General features: G+C 41.5%; 1 long non-coding RNA gene across 1 annotated transcript in view; it reads left to right on the top strand.

Annotated features, from left to right (window-relative positions):
- Window positions 1-23,025, top strand: part of LOC116449909 — a 42,944-nt gene that overhangs the window by 14,963 nt on the left and 4,956 nt on the right. The window lies entirely within an intron of this gene.

Genomic DNA, 23,025 nt, shown 5'->3' with positions numbered 1-23,025 from the left:
ATGACATACAGTGCTTGTGGTTTAGTTACAGACCAGGACATTGTTCTTGCCTATTTGATCATCTGAAGAAAGAGCCAGGGAATACCATTTCTGGTCTCTCCAGCAAACAGCATTTGAGAGGTCTCAAAACTTTGATTGCTGATTGATGTGTTAAGAGAGTTGACCGAAGAAACCTCTAATATTTGCCTTTTAGTGAGGGACTCTGACTAGCTCAACATTCAGTATCAACAGTCGGGAAAAAAACATTGTTCCTTCTCTAGATATGAGGATATTGCAAAAGCCAGCACAATCTTGCTTTGACCTTAACATACAAAGGAATTATCTCTTTCTGTTCTGTCTCAATTAGATATGCATTTAGAGAAACAGTGCTGTATTAATCTTCCTTATTTTAAGTCATCAGGCATAATTGCTTATATAGCTGCTGTCTGCTGAGGATGTGGCTACAAATCTACATTTATTAACAGAATCGATAAATTATGTAGAACAGCTACACAACTGTAGTACTATTCCTACAAGGCAGCAAGATCAGATTTTAATACCTTAAAATGCTCTGCTCTTGCTGCATTAGATTTCCAGTGGCTGTAGATATTTTCTCCATGTGGTGAGAATTGCCATTGTCCTATGTGCAAGCAGAAGTCTCTGGGCTTGAGTCAGCTCTAACTTGCCCTGGTACAGGGCAAACTGATTTCGGGTCACAAAATGAAGTTGAAAGGGGATAGACAGAACAACACTGCATGCTTGTGAATATGAGTAACTTTTCACAGCTCACGTGCCATTTCACAGTGTACAGTTTTTGGGAGTGAGTGTTAGTGGATGGCTTGTTTATATGGATTTTAGTGAAAAGCACTTTTTACAGCAGCGTCACTACAAACTCTGGAGGAACCTTGTCTGTAGCAATCAGCCTGACCCAATAGTGGGCTGCCAGATAGCGGTAGACCACTTTCACAAAGCTAGCTAGTAGAAGAACGAGCCTTTCCATATTTCTGTTTGCTGCCCATGCACTAATACACATTATTTCTCTTCTAGCCCCATAAAGATTTTTTTCACTCCTGAGTGATTTCTGTGCTGAGGGCAGCACTTCTGTGAATTATTTGCTTCCTGTTGCGCTCTCTTCTTTGCATCTCATGACAGATTCAGTCAGTAAATCCTTTGATCCCCTTTCACCTTCATTTATAGTGATATGTCTACCAAGACTTTCTCAGGCTCTTTTCTTCCATGGTAAAAAAGACCACCACTCTTTCTCTACTAGAGTCATTCATAGGGCTGAAACAGTCTTCACATGGAGCAGGTACACCTGGAGAGACATGCTGGGAAATACCTAATGCCATCAGGTGGATTTCCAGTGGTGACTTGGGCTGTTGGGCTCCACAGTGGGAGAAAGGTCCAACATGCACTTATAACACACTTATAACACTTACACAACATGCACTTATAACACTTATAACCTTATAGTAGGTTTGGCAAGGACTTGGCTGGGTTTAGGTGGGGACACTGTCCCTTCTCGCTGTCTCCATGGGCTGGAAAGGTGTCAAACAAACTGTTGATTATCTGAGTTCCGTCCAAGATGGAGGTGCTTGCAGCGTGGATTAGTTTCATTGCAAGGTCCTAAAACCTGGATGCTAGTGGGAAAGGATTAGTGATGTTCTGAGCTGGGGGTTAGGGTAGCAGGTAGAAGCAGAGTGAAATTTGGGGCTGAGGAAGAGTGGTTTCTAGACAAAAGTGTATGAAACTAACAGCTAACTTAAGAGCAAAACCAAAGTTAAAGGCTCTAAAGAGAAATTCAAGCAAGCTGGTAAGGGTGGTTTTAATAGTACTTAGGGCTTTAACCAACCTGTTAAGTTTGGTACAAAGTAGCAGCCGAAATGCTTTACAGCCAGATGTTCAGGATTAGTGAGGGAGTCCTTGGGCTAAAGGGAGGGATGAGTTTGTGCATTCTACCAGGTTTTAGTAAGATAGAAAGTAAATTTGGAGCCTTAGAAAACCATGAGGGGTCACAGGATAGGTGGCTCCTTGAGGAGTTTATTGTTTTTTCAGAACAGGCACGTATTGGTTTTGAGATGTGATGTAAAGAGAAGCCTAAAGCTGACTTAGCTGACTTAGACATATGTAGGTAGGGCTGGGAGACACAGAGAAGACAAATGTGTCTGGCAAATACATGTGAAGGGTGCTTATTTGCCTGTAAAATGGGTGGGTTGATTGTTATTGCAGCACTGCTTTAGGGGAAAAAACTACATTGCTTTCACATTATTCTTTGAAATCTGCTACTGCCCCCTTGCTCTTCACTCTGACCTTCTTGCTTGTGAGAATCACTGAATGACCTTCTCCCCACAGCAAGCGCATGTTCCAAGGCCACAAGGCTCCTTGTGACTTAACAGTGCTCTGCTTGTCCTGACATGTATTTAGCTCTCCCACAGTCCAAAAAAAGAATTAAACACCCATCTTAGCTCTCCCAAAGGGTCAGCCTCCATTTTCTCCATTTCCTCACACTTCAAGCATCCTTTGCCCATCATGCCTTGCAAGAGGAACAAATCTGTCAGTCTGCAGCTCTTCCATTACCTTGGATGTATAATAATGAGAAGGTTCCTCAGTGAGAGGCTGAATGGTGCTTGAAGCGAATCTCTACCACAGGGTCCATGTTGCATCCCTGATTTGTGTGCTGCCATTTGCTTCTCCTTGCCTACTCTGCTATATTTATTCTGTGTTTTGGTTCTCTTTTTACAAACCTGGGCTCTTTCATCTGGGAAATAACTCTTATCCTGTGGTTGGAGATGCATTTTCCTGCTAATATTCTTCTTCAGTGGGATGCACAATTGTCATTTTTGTATAATAATGCTTCCGTGGCAGCATTGGTTAAAAGGAGAGGAAAATTTGCTATCAATCACATGGAAGGTGGACTGGGATTGTTTATTTAAAATCTGCTGTTGGGATCCTTGGATATCTGCCTGTTCTTATTCTCTGACACAACCACGAAGATGTTTGAAATCCTCTTTTCCTAACGGGAACTAAACTGTCAGTATGTAAGGAACCACAAGTTATTATCCAGTGTCACAGTGGGAGCAGCTGAGTCATAAGTGTTCCTGAAAATCTCATCCTGTTGGGAGAATGCATTGCAAAATGTGGGTAACAAGTGCAATGGCGTTTCCCATGGGATGGACCTCTTGAGGATGAAGATCCATTTAAGCTGTGTTATGTTCCTATTAGCTATCAAACCCACCTTTTTTATGCAATACTGCACATGCTTCTTCTCATAATCCTAGTTCTATGGGTAGAGTTTCTTGGGAATGTTCTCTTGCAAGCACTTGGGCAGAGAAAGAAGAACTTGGCTCCGTGACTGGGCAGCCTACCCTCGCTCCCTTCCTTGACAAATTTGCACTCGATTCATATTCCCAAGCCTTCAATCATCATCAGGCCTCGATCTTCTGTCTCTGCAGGGAGAGGCAGGCTGTGCATTCAGTGATTATTTTGAAGATGAATGTGTTGGGTAGTTTTGATTACTAATTTGCTATTTTGAGTCCGCGTTGTGCTTTGATGGCTCTTATGGGATTTTTCTCTTACAGTAAGGGACAAAGATCTAAGGGGTGTCTATTTAGTTTTTCTCATGCCATAACAATACAAAATGTCATCTTGACCTAAGTAGATACACATGTCACCAGCCACATGGCAGTGAACTAAATCAAACAGTACCCTTCATAAAAATACTTGAATATTTAAGTGGACTTAAGGGAAGAGAAGCAATAAATGAAATACTTTTGGAATATGAAACTAGTCTGCTATTGCTTCATACTCAGTTTAAAAGCAAAACCATCTTAAAATGTCTCCTCTTAATTTTTTAATGCTTATTTTTAAGATCAGTACAATTAAGAGATCTCCATTTTCAGGCCAGTGTATATGTAACAGGTTTATAGCAAAAGGGCAATTACATGTATCTTAAATCCAAATATTTTTCTGATTAATCCAATTGATTTTTTCTTAGACTTCTTAATCTGAATATGATATCTCATTCTGAATTCAATGAATGTGACCATTTCCTTCTTCTGCTGTAAAGTATTATTGGTTTCTACTTGGCTCTGTTCTCATCTAGACCATAAGCTTGCAGAGGTGGGAACTCTTCATTGTTCTGCATTTAAGGTATTATCATGCTACTAAACTAAATACATTTTAGCTTGTTCCTTATTAAAATGATCCGTATTAAAGGTGGTGATTCGTTCTAACACTGTATATTTACATGGAAAACACTTCCTTTAAAGTTAGGTCCTTTCACTCCCGAGTTTGAAAGTACTGTTATATGCAATACTTGTGCACTAGAAAACATGTCTGGTGTAAAAACTGAGCCTGTGGTTTTCCTTAATAGAATCAAGATAATTTGAAATCTTGAAGTTATACATGAACTAGTATGCTTGCTGAGGAGGTGCCAAGGACACCACTTGGGAGACATTCGTTGGCTGTAAGGGTTTCAGTATCCAGTATTCCCCAAATGGGGATCTGGCGCTGCAGTTGCCTTGTGCCTGAGGTCCGTCTTACAACTCTGAGTAGCCTAGCTGAAGCTAGCACACTACTTAGGTTGTCAGTGCTAGGAGGATGACTCTCTGATGGCCCCAATCCTTTCAACACTTCTGCATGAGCTGAATTGTGATTATTGATGAGTTTACAATGAAGCGCGTATGTAGGAGCTGGCAGGATTTGGTGTTCCTCATTTGTTGCTACTAGGAGAGATTTCTTAATACATCTATTGTATTTTAATTTAAGAATATTTTTGTTTCAGTAATCAAGACATACTACAATCAGTAAACATTTTCTGGGATTAGGACAGTACATGTTAGCAGAAACCAATATGCCTACAAGAGCTGGTTCCATTTCTTTTCCTATAACCAGCAGATATTTTAAAAACCCTCATTGTGTTTCAACTCAAGCTGGTGAACCAGGATGAACATAAGAGATAGAGCAATTGCAAATCCCATGAGCTGTACTTACTATCCCACTATAATGCAAATAATTCCTGAAAAACAGCTCTTGGACCATCTCGATGTGGTTTGAGTAGCTTTGATGTGTTTCCTTTTTTTACCTAATACTTGCTAACTTCTAGTTTAAGTACAGAAACACCCTGTTTTATTTTGGATTCTGACAAAGTTTAAATTTAGAGGCATTCATGTTTCAGCCTCTTTAGAATGAATGGGAGAGTCTAAGCGGTTGTTTCTCTGTGTCACTTTTTATTTTGACAGAGGTAGCTACATGCTATTTCCCCAATTCTTTACCTTGCAAAGCCAGGTGATCCTCTACCAGATGAAGGCCTGTACCTTTACGTGGCACCCACTCTGTGGAAACATTGACAAACCCATAGCTGAGAAATCTCTTGAATTCATGTTTTGTTTCAAAAGCAGCCCTGTGACTTTTACAAATGGCAATGCTAGGCAGAATTCTCCCCTATTGTGTTTCTTCTATAGTCACTGCAACAAAGTCCGAGTAATTTAGCCTCTTGTCCTGGGCTGTGTCCTGCACTGCTAGAATGAGTGGCAATGACACGATGATTTTGGTACAAGAATAAATGGGGTGTGTGATGAGGATCATGATTTGTAAAAAAAAAAACCAAAACAAAACCCCACAACAGGGTTGGTTCAGGCAGAGGCTGCTGATGTGTTGCGTTAGGAGATTTGCATAGCAGTCCTATTGGTTGGGGTTTTTTGGGTCTGAAAAGGGCATCGATTGTGTGGGCTTTTCTTTTTTATTTATGATTGCTTTAAATTCTTACTTTTTGCTGTGTGGTCCTGTGCAGATCCCACCAGCAAGTCCTGAAGCTCATTCCCTGGTGATGAGTCTTTGTAGGGAATCCAGTGTCTGACATGGTTTGGTTCCTACTGTCACCTGATTTGTACCCTTGGAGCAATGGGAGGGATGGGAGCACTGAGATGCCTGTGCTGGCTGCCTGAGAATCTTACAGTTAATTCCAAGGTTACCCAGAATGTCCAGAGACCCTTTTGATAAAAGATAATCTTGCGATTTTGTCATCTCAAATGTCTTTAAAATGTGTCACAGCTCAGCTTAATTGCATTACTGATGTTTGTTCTGGATATGTTGTTTGTTGTAGCGGCAACTCATGCCGCTACACTGTTAAATTCTGGGAAAAAAAAAGGATGAAATCTTTCCAGCAGGAAATGATTTGGTCTAATATATTGCATTTACAAGAAAAAGCAGCATTTTAAGTTAAAAGTTGAAGTTAAAAAAGAGAAAATTGCACATGTTTCAAAGAACCCTTTTGTGGGGGCCAGTTTTTAGGAATATCATACAAAAAAGAAGAGGACATTTACAGTAAAATCAGCAAAATATGAAGCCTTCTTAACCATACCAGGGTGAAACGTGGTGTCTGATAGGAAGAAATTTATCTGAAACCTCCACTATGAACAGAAAGACAAAATTAGAGCTGTGGAATACGTGTTAATAGAGCAAACTTGGAGAATGGCTGTGCTGATCATGCAGGGGACAAGTTGGTATGTCTGAGCTGGAGGAATTAGCTGGAGTTTCCATGTTCTGCTGAACTCTGCATTTTTATTGTTTAAGATTTTAATGTGAAGTTTGTGATTTCAGTGTCGTTTTAATTCTTTCCTTATTATGTGCACATCTCGTTCCTCTGCCATGCTTAGCGCAGCAATAGCATGAAAGGGAGCAAGTTTTCCCTACAGGGCACAGACCAAACTGTTATGAAGACTTCGTTAATTTTTGTTTATTTTTTGGCAATGAAGAAGGAGACCTTGTTTTGGGTCATGTTTTTCTCAGACTCACAAACTTGAGCAACATTAGGTATTACATGAAATGCTTGCCCCAATGTTTTATTTCAATGAAGTTCCTCTATATTCAGGAGCAAACATTCAGCTCTTTTCCAAACTGCCTTAAAAATAATCCCCTTCAACCCTCTCTCTCCCCAAAACAAAAGAAGTTTTCCTTCTCAGAAAAGCATCTGGTATGTAGCAACGTCCGAATTTCCATAAATAATCCCAGATTTCCCCTGCACAAAGATATAAACAATTGTTCCACACTCAAACCTCCCTGTCTCAGATTCCCTGAGTGAGGAGAGTGGGAGAGGAGGCACCGGGGGGGATGGTTTGCAGGGGGACCCATGTTGGGACAGAGGTGGCTGTTGAGCCCTCGTGGGGTGCAAGAACTCTTCGGCTGGGTTGAAGACCTCCACCAGAGGGGATTTTTGAGGTTGTTTGGTGTTTTGAGCAGCTAGCTGACCTCATGGACTATAAATCCTGCCTGACTTGGCCATGGGTTGGAGAGGATAACTCTCGGATAAGGAAGGGAAGACGGCACCCTACCACTGACTTCAGTTGTGAGACTGACGTCTCTGGTGGGGCCTCGCCACAAAGCTACTCAAGACTGGAGGCTTCCCACCAGTCCTAACTCTGGGTTTCTTTACATAATATTTCTTCAGGAGAGGGCAGAGGGAGAGTTAATATCTTATGAAAATTCTTCCTTTTATTAATATCTAGGAGATTTGTTTGTCTTGGGGTTTTTAAAGCACTCTATCAGCAAGTAATGAGAAGGAGTAGTAACTGAGAACACAATATAATGGCAAAAAGAGAAATGAGTAGCTCTAGCAGCATCAACTGCTTCACAAATTCATGAAATTAATTAAATTTGGCTTTTGGATCCCTGATGTAATGATACTGTCTTCTTAATGCATAAATATATAGATTGAGAAACAACTCCCCTTAAGAGATTTGTTTGCTCTCCTGGCCAAAATGGATTTTTGTATTTTACTTCTGAGCTAATGTTGCTAACAAATTGGGCCATGCTTTAAGTTGGTTTAATTTTCCCCCCAAAATTATTATTATTACTTTTTAATTGCAAAATGCCAGGATGCTTAAATTTCTTTACTGATACAGAAAACAAGGACACTACTTTTTCCATTAATGTCTTAGGATGGCTATTTCAGATATCTTATATGTATACAAGAAAATCTGTTTATCAGGCTAAGGTGCCATTGCACAGTGAAGATCATTTGTCCTTGCATTGACCTTATCCTATGATTATTGCTCTTCCATTCTGTCACAGGTCCAGACATCTTCTCTATGCTTTGAACATCTCACAAAAATTAATTTCATTGTTAGTCTCAGTATTACGCCTTTACGACTCTTTCATGGATCCCTCACCTGCTGACAGTTCTGGTGGGTCTTCTGGTGGGTCCACTGTCTTCCAACTTGTTTCTTTTGGCACCAATTTTCTCTCAAGTGTGAACTATTGGACACTGAATACAGCCTGAACAAATATGCCTGTTTCAGTATTTGCAATTGGTTTGCCTGAAAAACAGCAGGAAATAATCCTGAGGTTTACAAGCTGGGTGGAAGAGCTTGTGCAGGCTGCATTTATATGTATGAAAATCTTGCTGTGGGATTGGCCCTGTAGGAAAATGAGTGCAGAGAATGACATTCACTTTGCATCCTAACGGGCAGCACAAAGACATCTCACTGTCAGCTGCTGAAGTTGATTTGAATTCAACAAAACCTTAGAAATCCTTTCATTTTGCTGCTTTGATGTCTTTATGCCACCTTTTAAAACTTAATATACTGACTCTTGGTATCATCTTTTTCTTTACATGTCATGACAATGAAATAATTTGAAGTGATATGTGAAAAGAAATCAAGAGTATATTAGAGTAGGTTAACTTGTTGGAACACTCTCTGTCTGCTTTTAAAACTTACATACCCATGCACAAATTCAATTGAAATTATAAATCTGTGTAAACCTAAGTTATCCAAGCTCAGCAAGGAAGTTTTGACTTTCTATGCTAGCCTTTGTTCTTGACAATGTGACTGACTGCTTTGGTACCTGAAATAGGACCTCCAGTCTCCTCTTGGCCAGGCCAGCTTTTTATCTCTTGGGTCCTGCTGTTTATCTAAATATTTCTCTTTAATCTGAAGAACTTGTTTTTCTAGAGGAAGAGTTTTCTGGGAAGGGATCCAGGAGTCACCAGTGTTCAGCTGCACTAAGAGCTCTTGCAGTGTGCAGGATCAGCAGCAGTTTGTGAGGAGCTCTCTGATGCTGTGAGTTACAATAGAAGGAAGAGATTGTGAAACCTTCCCTTTCCCTGGGCCTTGAGGCACAACACTTGTCATTCTGCACCATCCCAGAGGGAGGTGGGATGTGATCCTGTGGCTTTCCTGCTTCTCCGGTAAAAACCCACCAAGAAGAAGTTTGCTAAGAAAAGCATTGTTTCTCTGAAAAAAACCCCAAACTCATATTTTCAGAAATAATACTGTTTTAAAGCTTCAGACACCTTCATTGTAGGTTGTTTGTTGGTGTTCCCACATGCCCTGACATCCCAAAATGAATCTAATCTTAAAGTTGAGCTCACATCATCTTCAGCATCATCTGTGTCTTCAGTCTGTTTGTTTGGAGTTTTAAATGACATCACTTCCTGATGTTTTGGTGTGCCTTATCAACGTATGAAATGAAATTCAAGGTTTTTGCTTGAACATGTGAATAGCCTGAGATCTAATTACCAGAGGGTCTGCCCTGTTTCCCTCTGTGGTGCTGCTGCCGTGGGAACTGCCAGAGATGACCCATCGAGTTCCCTTTCCACAGCCAGGAAGTCTTCTGATTGTTAATCATCTCCCCCACGGTGTTTTTTAATACTCCCAGTGAGCTTCAAAGTCCTATCCCATCTCAGTGCCCCACAGAGGGACATGGCTGTCTGTTGGATTCACTGGGCTTTAGATCAGGAATTGCACACAGAGCCTTCTTCTTGAGTGTCCTAGTCTTCTGTGGTGGTGAAAGTCAGGAAGTTTTGTGGTATTGATGGAGGTTGCATCATACAATTCATGTACAGTGTCTAAAGCAGTAAAGGCATAGAAGTGGTTAATGTGTGCCTATGAATGTAGCAGGTGTACACCTGCATCAGTGCTGAAGTCTTTCTCTGAATGTCCTGCAAGGGGAGGGATGCATCAGAGCCCAAAATAGAAAAGTTTTGGAAGATTCTTTGTCAAGCAGGTTTTTTTAGTAAGGGGAAAAAGTTGTGTGGAAGATAAAAACCACTGTTCTTCTCAAACACACCCTCTTCTTGCAGGACACATATGCTATTCATTTATGCTGTTGGGGGAAAATATTTGTCTATTTTACTTTGAAAACAAATGCTGAGATTATGAGACAGAGGTCCTATTACTGCAGGCCTGGTTCCTACGGTCTATCACCGTGTCCCGCAGCCATAGGGAGGAGGAGGAGGAGAAGATCCAGCAGGCAGGAATTGTGCAGCAAGATTGATTTATTTCATTATTTTACAAACTCTTTTATAGACTTTTTTCTTCATAGTCTAATTGGACAAAGGACCAGCCCCCCCTTGGGGGTGATTGGCCAAAATCCTAAAACATCCATTATCAAAATATTTTCTACTATACCATAAACAAGACTTTCCAAGGTTGCAGGTGGCTTGGTTGTTTACATTCCCTGCCACCTCTTCTGTGAGAGAGAAAAGTCTCTCACGGACTTAGAAAATAACAAGAAGATCCTCACTAACAGCATTTTTGCACCTACAAGGTCCTTATTGTAGCTGTGACTTCCCAACTGCAAACTGAAATTGTAATTAACTTTCTGGAAGAACCTTCTCTGAAAAGCCTCCTGTCTCTATTTTCTTTTCTATAGCTTCTCCAAACAAAGCCACACAGACTTGGTTTGCTTGGCTAGAATTCAGCTCAGCTTTTGAGTTTTTATGCCATTTACATGAATTCTACACCTGTGACTTTCATTCAGCTTAAGAGACCCGAGGAGGGATGAAGGGGTATCTCCTAACTGAGCCTGGACAGCCTGTGGCAAGAGGGGCTAAGTTCTGGTGCAAGAGGAAGGAGGTGCACAAGAAGACTGAGAAAATGGTGATTTTATGAGAGTGTCAAACTCAGATACTGGGAAATATTTTACATATTTACTTACCTACCTGGTATTTTCTTCTGGATTTTGCTGTCTTGGAAATGTGGTCTTTGGTCTCATAATTTCTGTAACAGAACTTGACTATGTCTCTCTTTTGTGCTGCCTTTCCAAGATTCTCAAATAAAGCCTTCATGGAAAAGGACCATATTTCAGAGGTTTACACAGACCTCTTAAGCACCATGTGCTGACTGCAGGATTTGAAAATTGACTTTTTCTAACAGGTAGGCTTTTCTCTGCTCTGCCAACGAGCTGTAGTTGGTGCGCAGTTGCAGAGCCTAACCCATTGCTGTCTCCTGCAGTGGAGACAAAAATATGTAACACATCTGTGTCAATAAAATGTCCTGACAGGAGTTATTCCACTGCTGTCTGCAACTGCAGTGACACTGACAAAAATCACAGATGGATCAGGACACATGTGTGGGAATGTGTCCACCTGAGTTGGATCCACTTCAGCCCTGTTCTCTGTGAATGCAAATACTGTAGGAGCTTCACTGAAAGGTAGAGAAAATATTTAGAAATAGAGTTGCTTTAAGTTCTCTGAGGCGCTGCTAAATCTCGTGTTGCAAAAGTTTGCTGTTTACCAGAATCCTGAGAGACTCCCAGGAGCTCTCTCACCTCTTCTGCAATGAAGACCTTTGCAAGCACAGATGCCCACTGAATTTATGCCAAGAACAACTTTCCTACCTCCAGTATGTGCATGGTGGGGAGGAAAGGGCACCTGGAGTCCTGGTGCTTCTGCTGCTGGCTGAGGTACTGGCAGGGTTGTGCTTATTTATCCCTGACATCGTGTGTGTGAGAGCAACAAAGGGGAATAGCTGAGCTCCTTGTATCTGGTTCTGCTTTCCTGCTTGGCAAAAATCAAGTTCAAGGGGACATAACCCCTCCTTTCTTCATAGCAGTACCCCACTTGCTGCATAACCCACTTCCTACACGTCCACTGTTGGGCTCACCATTCCAGGTGCTGCCTGGCAGAAGGAAGGAGGGTATGGAGTGTCTGGAGTGTCTGTATAATCACTCATAGGTGCTCAGAGCCAGCGAGGCTGCAGATGCTGGTTCCTCACGGTGGGTTGGTCAGGGCTTGGCAGTTCATATTATGGAACATGGCCGGAGTCTCCCACTAAAGCTGGGGCTGTGTCACAGGGAGACTCCACATGATTCCACTCTTGCCCTTTGGTGAGGATGGTCACATGGGTTGCATCTCATGCTCTGTAAAGCTCAAAGGGTCAGTTTCTTTACCCTATACTTGCATGCAGTTGATGTTCCAGGAGGAGTCTCTGCTTCTCTCTCCCAGCACTGGAGTTGTCACAAAAAGCTGGTGCTTGACTGTTTTACTCCCATGGTCCCAAAGGCTCAATGGTCTGCAGTAAGGGGATTATCAGTGTTTGGCAGCAAACACAAGAGGCTGTGAGTGAAAGAGAGAGCAAGGACATGAGCTATCCTGCGCCAGTTCTTTTGGCCACTCCGAGTCTGGGTGATTACCAAGAGTGAAACTTTATTAGTACTGAAGCAGCATGTTTCAGGCTTTCTCAGAGCTCAGAAGAACCTTTGGTATATGCAATGGCCATGCCTATGCAAGTATTTCAGCTCGTTTCACCTTCTGTGCAAAAAGGCTTGCCTGTGCCTAATTATTCTAGTGTCATTTCTGAATGTTAGGGGTGCTTTCATTCTGGCAAACACCCAAATTAGTGGTTGTAAGGCTTTTTCAAAATGATGTGCAAGAAAATAAAGAACAATAGGCAATTTGCTATCTTTTGTGAGGAGGGGGTGGGAAAGCAGTTGAATATGTCATCCTGCTTCTCCACATGATCTAGTTCAGAGCTGAGACATGTTGCCACTACCCACTACTTCCATGAGAAAGGAAAATATCTGATTGCAGAGATTTCTGTTCCTCTACATGTGGTGAAGCACAACACCCTTCATAACCATGGCATCTGACCAGGGCAGTGTAGGGATTCCTGTCCATGCCAGTCAGGGCAGTGTCCACCCTTGGCACACACTCAATGCCATTGCAATTTCACGTGACTGCACATCAGTCATGATGTGGGGAGTGAACAGGCTGCTCCAGGGGATGCTAACACATGGGTTACAGCCTCCCCACAACACTGACCCCCTCCCTCCATCTTCCAGCTAAACTGGTGCAGGAACCCCTTGGTCAGTCTAACACCTGCTTGCTGTGTCCCCCAGGTTTTATAATAACATCAGTACTCAATGGGCCTGTGGCACTGGAAGCAGTTCACGACTGTTTTTACCTTGTGTCACTTGCACCTGTAACGACTGGACTTAAAAGGCTGACTTTTTCAGCCTTTTATGCGTTCCTTTCAGAGGAAACCCTGAAAATGCCATAGGTTTCCTCCTGTGTACCCGTGAAAGCACAGTATGAATAACCCTGTTAGGGAAATGGAACTGATTTGGACTTGAATCTCTTACCCTAAATTCTGTGAATTATTGTACCACAAGAGAAGAAATTACACCTTGATTTGGCTAGATTTAGCCACTAGATTTGGGGATGACCTTTCAAAATCCAGTCAATTTATCCTGGAATTTCCTCCCTCCCTTTGCAAGTAAATGTGTTGATTCTGTATTTTGATAAAGCTCCTTCAAATCTGGGGCATCTTTTTGGCTGTGTCTCTCCTCCACTGAAATAATGCACTCCCTTCCCCCTGTGCTCTCTGTGCTGCTCAAATTCTTCATCTGCAGCAGGGCGAGCAGCCAACTCCTTTTCTGAGCATCTCTTGTCTGGAGCTCCATCCAGATGCTTTGGGAGAGAGGAGCCGATCAAACAGACAGTGCTGTGATTCAGCCTGTTCTCAGGGATCTCTGAAATGCTCCTGTACTCCCTGGAAAATGTTGCAGCTGCCCATCAGGCTGCTTCAATGCCTCACCAAAGATGGCGGTCATCCCCCACATCCAGGATAGCACAAAGAATGGGAAGAGATAAACACAAATATTTAGTTGGCAGTGGTGAGTGGTGGAAAGGATTTAATTTCTCTGTGACAAGGCTGTTTTAAAATAATTTCTGTGATGTTACTTACCCTTCCTGCTTTTCTTCTTTTATAACTACAGCAAGTTGATGACTTTACTCAACAGTTCCTTGGCTGAATGATAATTTGATGATGAAGATGACAACATAGTAATTATGAGCTCTACGGGAGTAGTTGCATTTACAACGGAAAGATTTTCCAGCTTGTTTTTAGTAATGTTGTATTTACCACAAAACATCACCATCTACAGTTGTCTTGCACCACTCATGGTCCTCCTTTAGACAAGTGGTTGGTCAGTTTGGAGAACAGTGTTGGGACAGATAGACCATTCTCTCCAATGGGTGCTGTTGTTCTCAATCTCCTTTGTTTTCCCATGGGAAGCAGCTTAGAAATCTCTAAAAATTAGTATGAGGAGCTAAAAAACCCCAAACCAACCATCAGTAATGAACAGGTATTACTTACATCCAAAAGATTTGCAACCATTGACCACCTGTGAACTTCCTGTACAGCCTGACCTCACCTCCAGCAAAACATACAATTTCTTCTTCTTCCAAGGGGAGTTTCCTGTTCAGGTCAAGCTGGTCTTGTTGCCTGCTTGCTTGACTTAGGACACAATGGGATTGCCTGCTCCTGTATTTTTGAAAGGTTCTTTCAAACTGAGCAGCACTCAATGGACCCCTAAACCCTTGAAACAGGTTCCCCGGGCACACTGCTAAGTATCATCCTTGAGTAGCTTCAAGTTGGCTCTCTGAAATATTTTTCTTCATTGAGAAAAAAAGAGTTGGGAAAATAATTTTGAATTTTTCATCCAAAAATGTAAGAGAAAGTCAAGACCCAGCTACGATTTTTTTGCTTCCCTTCCAGCTTTCTCTTATAAAACATATTTACTATCTGTGAACTGCTTTGGTAAAAGGCAAGTCATGTAATTCCTGGAGAGGGATGACCTCAGGATATGAAAGACTCTAAAGTGAAGCCAGATGAAAAATGAGAATCTGGGGGATTTTCTTTTACATTTCTCTCCAACTTGCCATTGTTTGTGGAATATGCCTAGGTGCTGCTTTTGCCTATGTGTTTTTGGAACCAAAGTCATGGCAGACGTAGCAAACCTGCCAGAGAACCTTTACTTAAGCATTTAGGCAGTTACATGACACGTTAGATACTTTTAGGCAGATTTTGAGCCTTATGTCCAATGTTTGCTTCCGCTGTGTTTTTTTTAATTATTACCACAGCCCCTATTAAAATTACCCAGATGACAAATGATTGTTTGCCAGTTACACTTCCTACTGCTGGCACTTCTTCTCATTTTGTTAAGTATGGGGACATGACCACCACTTTGTGTGAGGAGCTTTGGTGGTCCATCGGCAAGTTTTGTGTGCATGTGAGATGGATGTTACTGAATGCAGGATATGAGATACATATAATGGCAGGTCTCTTGACTTAAAACTGGCCTCCAGGTAGCTTTGAAGAGTCGATGGACTGTACTGCTTGTCCCTCTCATTGCTGGAAGTGCCATGTCATTAGATAGTAGGCGCTATCCTATATTCCCAATATTACCACAGTTCTGTTCTTTCATGTCACTTCAGGTTGAAGTGGCAAATTTGGAGATGATAAAGTAGTCATGAATTCTAAAATAATTTCCTTTACATTGTCTATGGTTCTCCAGCATTCTGTCAGCTGCAAAACACATGCTGGTGCTACTGATTTTTAGTCCAAGACTGTCTCGTAGCAACACACACCTTTATAACCCCCAGACCAGTTGTGACCCCTCTTTCATAGCAGCATTTCTGCAGACCTCTTCCATCAGGCTCAAAGGGCAGCAGGACTGTTTGTTCTTCAGCTTTAAGCTGTTCCACTCAAATTACACTCACCTCACATCCTTTACATTGCATGGCTATAAAACAGCAGTTTGTTTTTAAACTACTGGTGTCAATTTGAGATTTTGGCTGCACTGGCTACTTCTTCCTTCGGCTTTTGCTTTCACAGATATCACAGGAAAAAATCTAATTTTTCTGAGAGGAGTCCCCTTTAATTGATAAATTGTTATATTTGGTAGTTGAAATCGCATACCTTTCGGTGGATGATGATGAGGTAGCATTATAAATGACTGGTGAAATCTGAAACTTCTTGCTCTGCTTTTCTGCATCTGTCAGGACTAAGTAAATGAGACAGCCAGGCCCTGGTCACCCAGCCCTGTGCTTGCCATGGAGGGGAACTGGCACTGCACAGTTCATATCTGTGAAGCTCATGCCTTCTCCCAGTGGTTATTATGGTCACCCCCCGCTCACTGCAATTTCCAGAACCATGCTGGAAAATCGCCTCCGGAAGGATTGGCTGGGTTGGGTCCTGTTATCACACCCACACTGCAGAAAGGGGTTGCAAGGGTGGTGGATGACCTTCTGGGTAGGAGCATTTGATACCTGAGCTGGAGGAAAGGTTGGATTCTGGATCCTTAAGCAAGTTGTTCAACCCTCAGTACAAGACATTTGTGGTTTTGAAAGATTTTTTAAAAATATAGTTCTGAATTTTGTACCTCTTAGTTAACTTCATTGGAGTACCATTACATAAATAAAATACAAAACTCACAATGAGAAAAATCTAATTAAAAACACTAGAAGATTTTGAATAAGCATTATATGAAAGAGACAAGTGAGGATAAATTTACAGTAACTGTGTTCCCATGCTTGTTTCAGTCCCATTCATCCTGCTATTGCCTTCTTAGAAAATATTTCAGCATTAAAAAAAGCCTCTGGAGTTTTGACTGAACTTGCTTGGACCCACCCCGTCTAAAGACATGAGTATGGTAGTGCAAAGGTAGCAGACGTGCTACTGCATGTCAGCAGAGAGATAAGGCTTGCGTTGTGCAAAAGGAAGCAAATAACAGCTTGCTTCTGAATGCAAACCAGAGCAGCTGTGGACTGCAGCAGCCATTTAGCCAGTTTAACTGGCTGTGTACAGTGGGCCCACATGGCAGCACTCAGCATGAAATCCCATGCCTGAAATTAGTGAGGTTCAAGAGATCATGTTCGTGCTGCTGAATGGTGGCTCTGAATGGCCTTTTTCTCTGTACATGGTCTCTGTCAGTAAGGAACGAGGGTGCTCATGACTCAGTGAGTACACTGCTCCTGGTGTCCTTCACGTATTCATAGTCACACTTGCCACTGCCAGAGGGGGAAAAATGGAAATAAATTCCACACATTTTTAATTAAATCTGAACTGCTAAATCTGATGTTCTGGGCTGTTTGTCCAGTAGGGTGTAAAAGTGACTGGTCATCTCTATACTCTAAAATCAACAAGCACTTTTGAAAGGAGGTGAAGAGGTGTCTGGAGGAAGAGTGGGTGGTGTGATAATTCCCTCCCACCATGGAGTAGCAATAGCAGCTCTGCCTCCCTTTGGAGGGAATGGTATTTGTACACTCACCAGCTCTGGCTTTGGCTTCTGCTGCTGTCACATGCACTGTGGGAGGCTGCAAGGAGCAGAAAGTTTTAAAGGCATTTGTACAGCCTCTCTGAGAGCTTCTGAACAGGGCAGATTGTGAGGAGCTGCTCTGGCCTGCTGAAGGCTGGGAGCAGAGAGCTGGCATGCATGGTCTGCAAATGGGCAGTATGAGAACTGGGGTGTCCTCTCACTGTAACTTCTGCTCAACATCTCACCTGGCACATGGACTCACTCTAAAAGTATCTTGCAGTGGGAAGGCAGGACCTTGCTGCAGACACCTGATGGGTGTTAGCAAACAGGTGCTCCTTACGGGGAGAGACTTTTGAAAGCTGCTTCTTCCACCAGTTTTGCTCCACTGGCCACTGAGGGATCAAAAAGAGAAAACAGGAGTACAAGGCGGAAATACCGACACCTTTTCATGGACAGTGATTTAATGCATGAAAAAACCAACTGAGAACCCCTTCCTTGTGGCTCCAGGGAGAGCTTCCTTGTGACCCTCTCCCTGATGGCTTCTACCTAAAAAGTTTTGCCCTGTATTAAACAATGCATACTTAACCAAGTCTTGCTAATGTATGGGCTGAAACTAGGCAGGGAGTTTTCCAGAAAAAGTGGGGAAACCCTTTCTAACATGACTATGGCTTGTGAGCTGTGTCAAGGCAAGGGGAGGCAGAAGGGCATGAGCAGCAGCAATATGGTCTTTAGCAGGTGTTGGGGAGAGCAGAAATCTAATGAGAATCATAGAAACACTTGAAAGCTTTTAACTCCATACAGGATTTTCAGGAGCTGTTGATAGGAAACAGTAGTGATCCAACTGACAGTAAAGAGATGAAAGGAAGCCCTTTGGATTAAATAAGATTTAGGAAATAAAAGGATTAGTGCTAGACAAAAACTAGATTTAGGGGGTTTATTTAACGAGTGCAGTGTGGCATGATGGGATGTGGGGCATCAGAAAAGAGATGAAAGACAAAATAAAAAGACGAATGCGGGAGGTAGTATGGAGGCAAGGAATCAGCACCACATCTCCAAAAACCCTGCACAAATCTTCTTATAATTGAAAATGGTACCAAAAAAAGTAGTTTTCATTAGCAATCCTGGCTTCTTTACATAGTAACAAGAAGTGTTACAATGACAGGAAATCTTTTGTGATGGGCTGTCAGCTCAAATCCCTGCCACAGGAGAGAAGAGCGTACATTATTAACTTATTTGCACTTACAGTTGTCTGATGAGATAAAATCAGATTTCAGTAAAATTATCACTCTGTTAGATTCGTAATTTATTGTGCTTTCAAATAGGGGCTGCTGAAGGACCAGTCCTTGTTTAAGAGATCTCCATTTGGAGTTCTCTAATTTGGAGTTCTCTAATGAAGCTGTTGGCAGTCACAGAAATGAGGGGAATGCACATATTGATGGAGCCAGGAGCATAGAACTCCTCCATGCAGCATCTGTCACAGGAACATTTAGTCTTGTAGCTTTAAAAGCAGGACTGAGAGTCTTCCAGAGCTCAATTTTTCCACTTCTGGTTAATCATCTATAGGTGCCCATTTGTATTACAAGGGAGGTAAAGAAAATAAAAGAACAGGTGTAAGATTTGGACTCGAATGCATCAGTTTTTCATTTAGCACCTCCTCCAAAGTCTGCTGAAGACAGTAGAGTGGCTGCCAGTGGGTTTGTATCAGAGACTAAGATAATGTAGTCAGGTAATTGTGGATACTCTAGTCTTATGCAAGTGCTATTTGGAGAAAACGCCCCATCCTCTGTTCCAAAGATGCTGTTACTCCTAATCTTCTGGATAGTTATGGATATCTCTAATGTAGGTACAGATATCTCTAACAAGAGGCTATTAGAGGAAGAACAAATGAACTTTTTTTTCCTCCCTTCAGGTCTCCAAGTGAGATTGGGTCCTTTTCTTATCTAGGTGCAAAGGAAAATGTATTTTGTTGCCTAATTTTACCAATAGGAAGATTTTTTACAAACAGAGGTAGTTACAACTAGACTAAGAAAGTTTATAGTGCTTGGTGGATGTTTGCATTAAAATAATCCAGATGTCTGTTGTCAATGTTTCTGGAAAGACGTTAGGATAGAAATGCTTCTTCAGACAATATTCTCTTTTCACTTATTCTATTGCCACAGAGGAATGCTAGTAGGATTTACAAATGGCTAATAGGCAACAAACAAACAAATGAAAAGCTAGGAAATGACTTTATTAAAGTTTATTGGGAACGTGTAATATGATATTTTGTGGTTTGGACCCTAGGTTGTCCCAGAATGGTTTTGTTGCTGAACCTGAATAAGAAATATAAAATAATAGATTAAAATTTTTTATTGCTTTGTATCTTTTATATTGCTCTCTGTAAAGAGATGTGTGGTCCAGTTCATTGCCTTTAGATGGAAAAGGAAGCTTGACTGAAGATTTACAGAGTGTGCCTAAGAGACATTTTATTTGTTCAATAAAGTGACCTTCAATATACCGAATAAATAAGAACATTTTAATGATTTTTTTTCCTCCAAATTAGCCCTTTTATTTATTTTTATTACTATTTTTGTCCAGTTGAGTGAAAGCAGTTAAAAGTTGCTTTCCTTAGTGAGCTGGTCACCACATTATAAATACAAAAAGTAACATGGTCCCCATTTAGACATGATTTTTGAAGGTACTTAAAACGTCTGCTTGGATTTTCCAAAACACCCAGCTGGATTAAGTGTCTAATAGCTCATAATGTCAGGGGGCATAAGTCAGCATCTTTAAGTGCTTAGGTGCCCTTGAAACTGGTGTTTTCAAAGTTTGCTTTCAATAACTTGCCTGCAGCACTGGGCTCCTCGTCGGTGTCTTCCCATTTCCAAGCAAACACAATCCAGTCCAAGGGGCAAAACTGTCGGTCTTAGGACTACTCTGTAGCATAAGTCCTTCCTGATCTCTGAGCACTACAGCTTTGATCATGCCATGTCCTTGCTTTTGAGGGCCTGAATTTGCAGCCTGAACAAATGTCCGAGAACAGCAGGCTTTGTCCATGTGTACTTCAGGAGGAGGGTGGATCTGCTGGTTTGGTTGATTTATTTCACCCCCCCCCCCCCCCCCCCCCCCCCATTTAAAAAACCGTAATTTATATCTGCTGAATCTGTTTCAAAGTGTCTGGGTGACAAACTAGGAGACACTTGTGGAGTTCCTTTGCCCCCAGCTCTTCCTTTCCCTGAGTAGATGGCTGACTAATTTAAGCAGTTTTTCATTAGTATGGTAAATTGCCAGGAAATTTCTGGTGCAGATTATTTCAAATCTCCCATGTCAGAGTTTCACATCCTTCTTCCAGGGCATGAGGACAGTACTGCAGATATCTGCAAGTATAATAGAGATCACTGGGGCTTAACAATGGCTGATTTTCCAGTGGATATGTTGGTTGCTATTGGGGTTTCTGTTTGTTTTTAAATCTGAAATCAATTATCTGTCAAGGGAAATGTTTTCTTGGATGAGCAACATTTGGAAAATGTGTTTTAAAGACAGGAAAATGAGGGTGTTACTAAAGGAGAGTTTGTGGCATCATATCTAACAATGCCACTATACTGCCTTTAGGTAATACATGGGTTATTGCTTTAGCCATTATTTCAGAACATCCTGGAACACTAATTTTTACACAACTACATGTTTATGATAATGTATTCCAAACTTTGAAAAGGTTCCAACATTACTTTCTTTTAAAATTACACTTAATTTGAATGTGCTTCTGCACTGCTGTCTTCTCTTCTTTTGTCTCTCTTTCAATTAGAGTGGAAGAAATGCTGAAATATTGTTGTGGTGGACTTGAAATTCCTCCACCAGAACATACCAGAGGTTTCAAGAGAACAGGAACTCCTTTTCTCCTCAGCCACGACAGAATATTTATCTGTTGCCCAAATGTATCCCTCGGGAGAGCCTTCATACATAAGCAATTTTTCCTCACTAGCAACAGGGCTTACCTGGAAATTACTGCTCTCTGTGCCCTCCCAACACCTCCCCTTACCCAACCACTGCTGCTAGTGCAAGTTTGAGGGGGTTTGTGCCCCTGTCAGACACTATCCAATATCTTTCAACCCCAAAAGGAAATTGCCAGAGCCAACAACACACTGTTCCATACTAATCACATGTTATGAATGCCACAAAATAAAATGGCTAAGGAAAATGTCTATGGATTTTTTTTTTTTTTTTTTTTTTTTTTTTTTGTTTTCTGGCTTATTAATTCTCTGAACACCCTTTATCTCCAGGTGATACATATGGTTTAACCTTAGAAAATTTTTGGTCCACTTTGGGGAACTATAAGTTATAAACCATATGACCTCAGACTCAAGGATCTTAAGGTCTTTTCCAACCCAAATGATTCTACGAGTCTTTGATTCTAGTCCTGTCTGGGTTTTTTTGTAGATGTTATAAACGAAAAATATTACTTCCTTTTTTTTTCCTGTATCTCATGCTGTGGTAAGCAGCAGCAAGGTGGAATGCTGAAATCCTTGCTCAGATGGCCTGGCACTCTATGTAAAGGCATCAGATGAAGTTTGTTGAACTCCTACCCTCTCTTACATGAGGTCATTGTGCAGATTGTCTCATGCTTCTGGTTGGCTTTGATGTGAGCTGCAATATTTCTATGATCTCAGCCTAGAGACAAACTGGTGGCCCTGGACCCAGCAGTGGTTAAACATGAGTATAAAAAAAGTGGATATTTGCTATGTGCCAGACAAAGTCACTTTCAAGGGTGCCCACAAACTCATAGAAAATTGGTATCTTTGGTTTATTGCAAATATGTAGTGGTACCAAAAGAAACAGTATTCCAGGCTAAGTAATATGTAATGGTTACCAGCTCATGTACCTTGACTCTGTGATTTCAGTCTGTGAAAGGTCAGATGTTAGTTCTGTAAATACTGGTGGAAGGCTTTGAACATATTGTCAGCTTCTTTCTTACAGATTAAAGGGTTTCTGCACTACTTGTTTTAGCCCTTCATTTTTATTTTTTTTTCTTGAGTAAGTCACTGAAGTCAGCTTTATGAGACATTAGATCACGTATGAAATGCATGCATATCACTTGATAGACACGTTTCAATTTTTTTTCCTTATCCTCGTGGCTTTTTATTTTGAAGGAAGCTATGTATAAACTGTCAGCAGTTCTTAAATGACTGAAGCCTTCAACTGCTGTGTTTTGGGGAGCAGATGGTTTGCCTGCAACTACTGAAGGAGAGTATCCTATGTTTTATATTTTCAAGCCAAGAGAAAGGGAAAATGTAAGCTTACATAAAAGATGGTCTCATGGAAGGGATTGCTTAAACATTCCTAAGTATTGTCATCAGTAAATTATGTCAAATTGGGCACATCAGAGGCACTACGAGAAGCTTCTGGGTGGGTGCAGAGGGAGGAGGAAGGAGTTTTTTAAAGCCAGGGAGATGTATAAACCACATTAGTAGTCAACTTGAACAGTCAACCCTACTCCTGGGCCTAGGTATAAGCTGAACATAAAGGTGTAACTATGGAGAGAGTCTTGGTTTAGTTCTGTGTTTCTTTGTGTGCTTTGGGGAGATGAATAGCACATTCTAGAACTGCTTTGATGTTTAGCAATTGGGTTTATTTTTAAGTATTTTGGTTAAGCTTCACAAAGTCCTGAAGATTCCCTTTGAGGAATCTTTCCATAATGCAGATGTTGAAGAATAAACTTAAGAGGTGGGCTCAAGCTGAAACCTGCTG

Source organism: Corvus moneduloides, chromosome 1, assembly GCF_009650955.1.
Source record: "Corvus moneduloides isolate bCorMon1 chromosome 1, bCorMon1.pri, whole genome shotgun sequence".
NCBI classification, from domain to species: Eukaryota; Metazoa; Chordata; class Aves; order Passeriformes; family Corvidae; genus Corvus; species Corvus moneduloides.
This window is presented reverse-complemented; position numbering and strand designations above follow the sequence as displayed.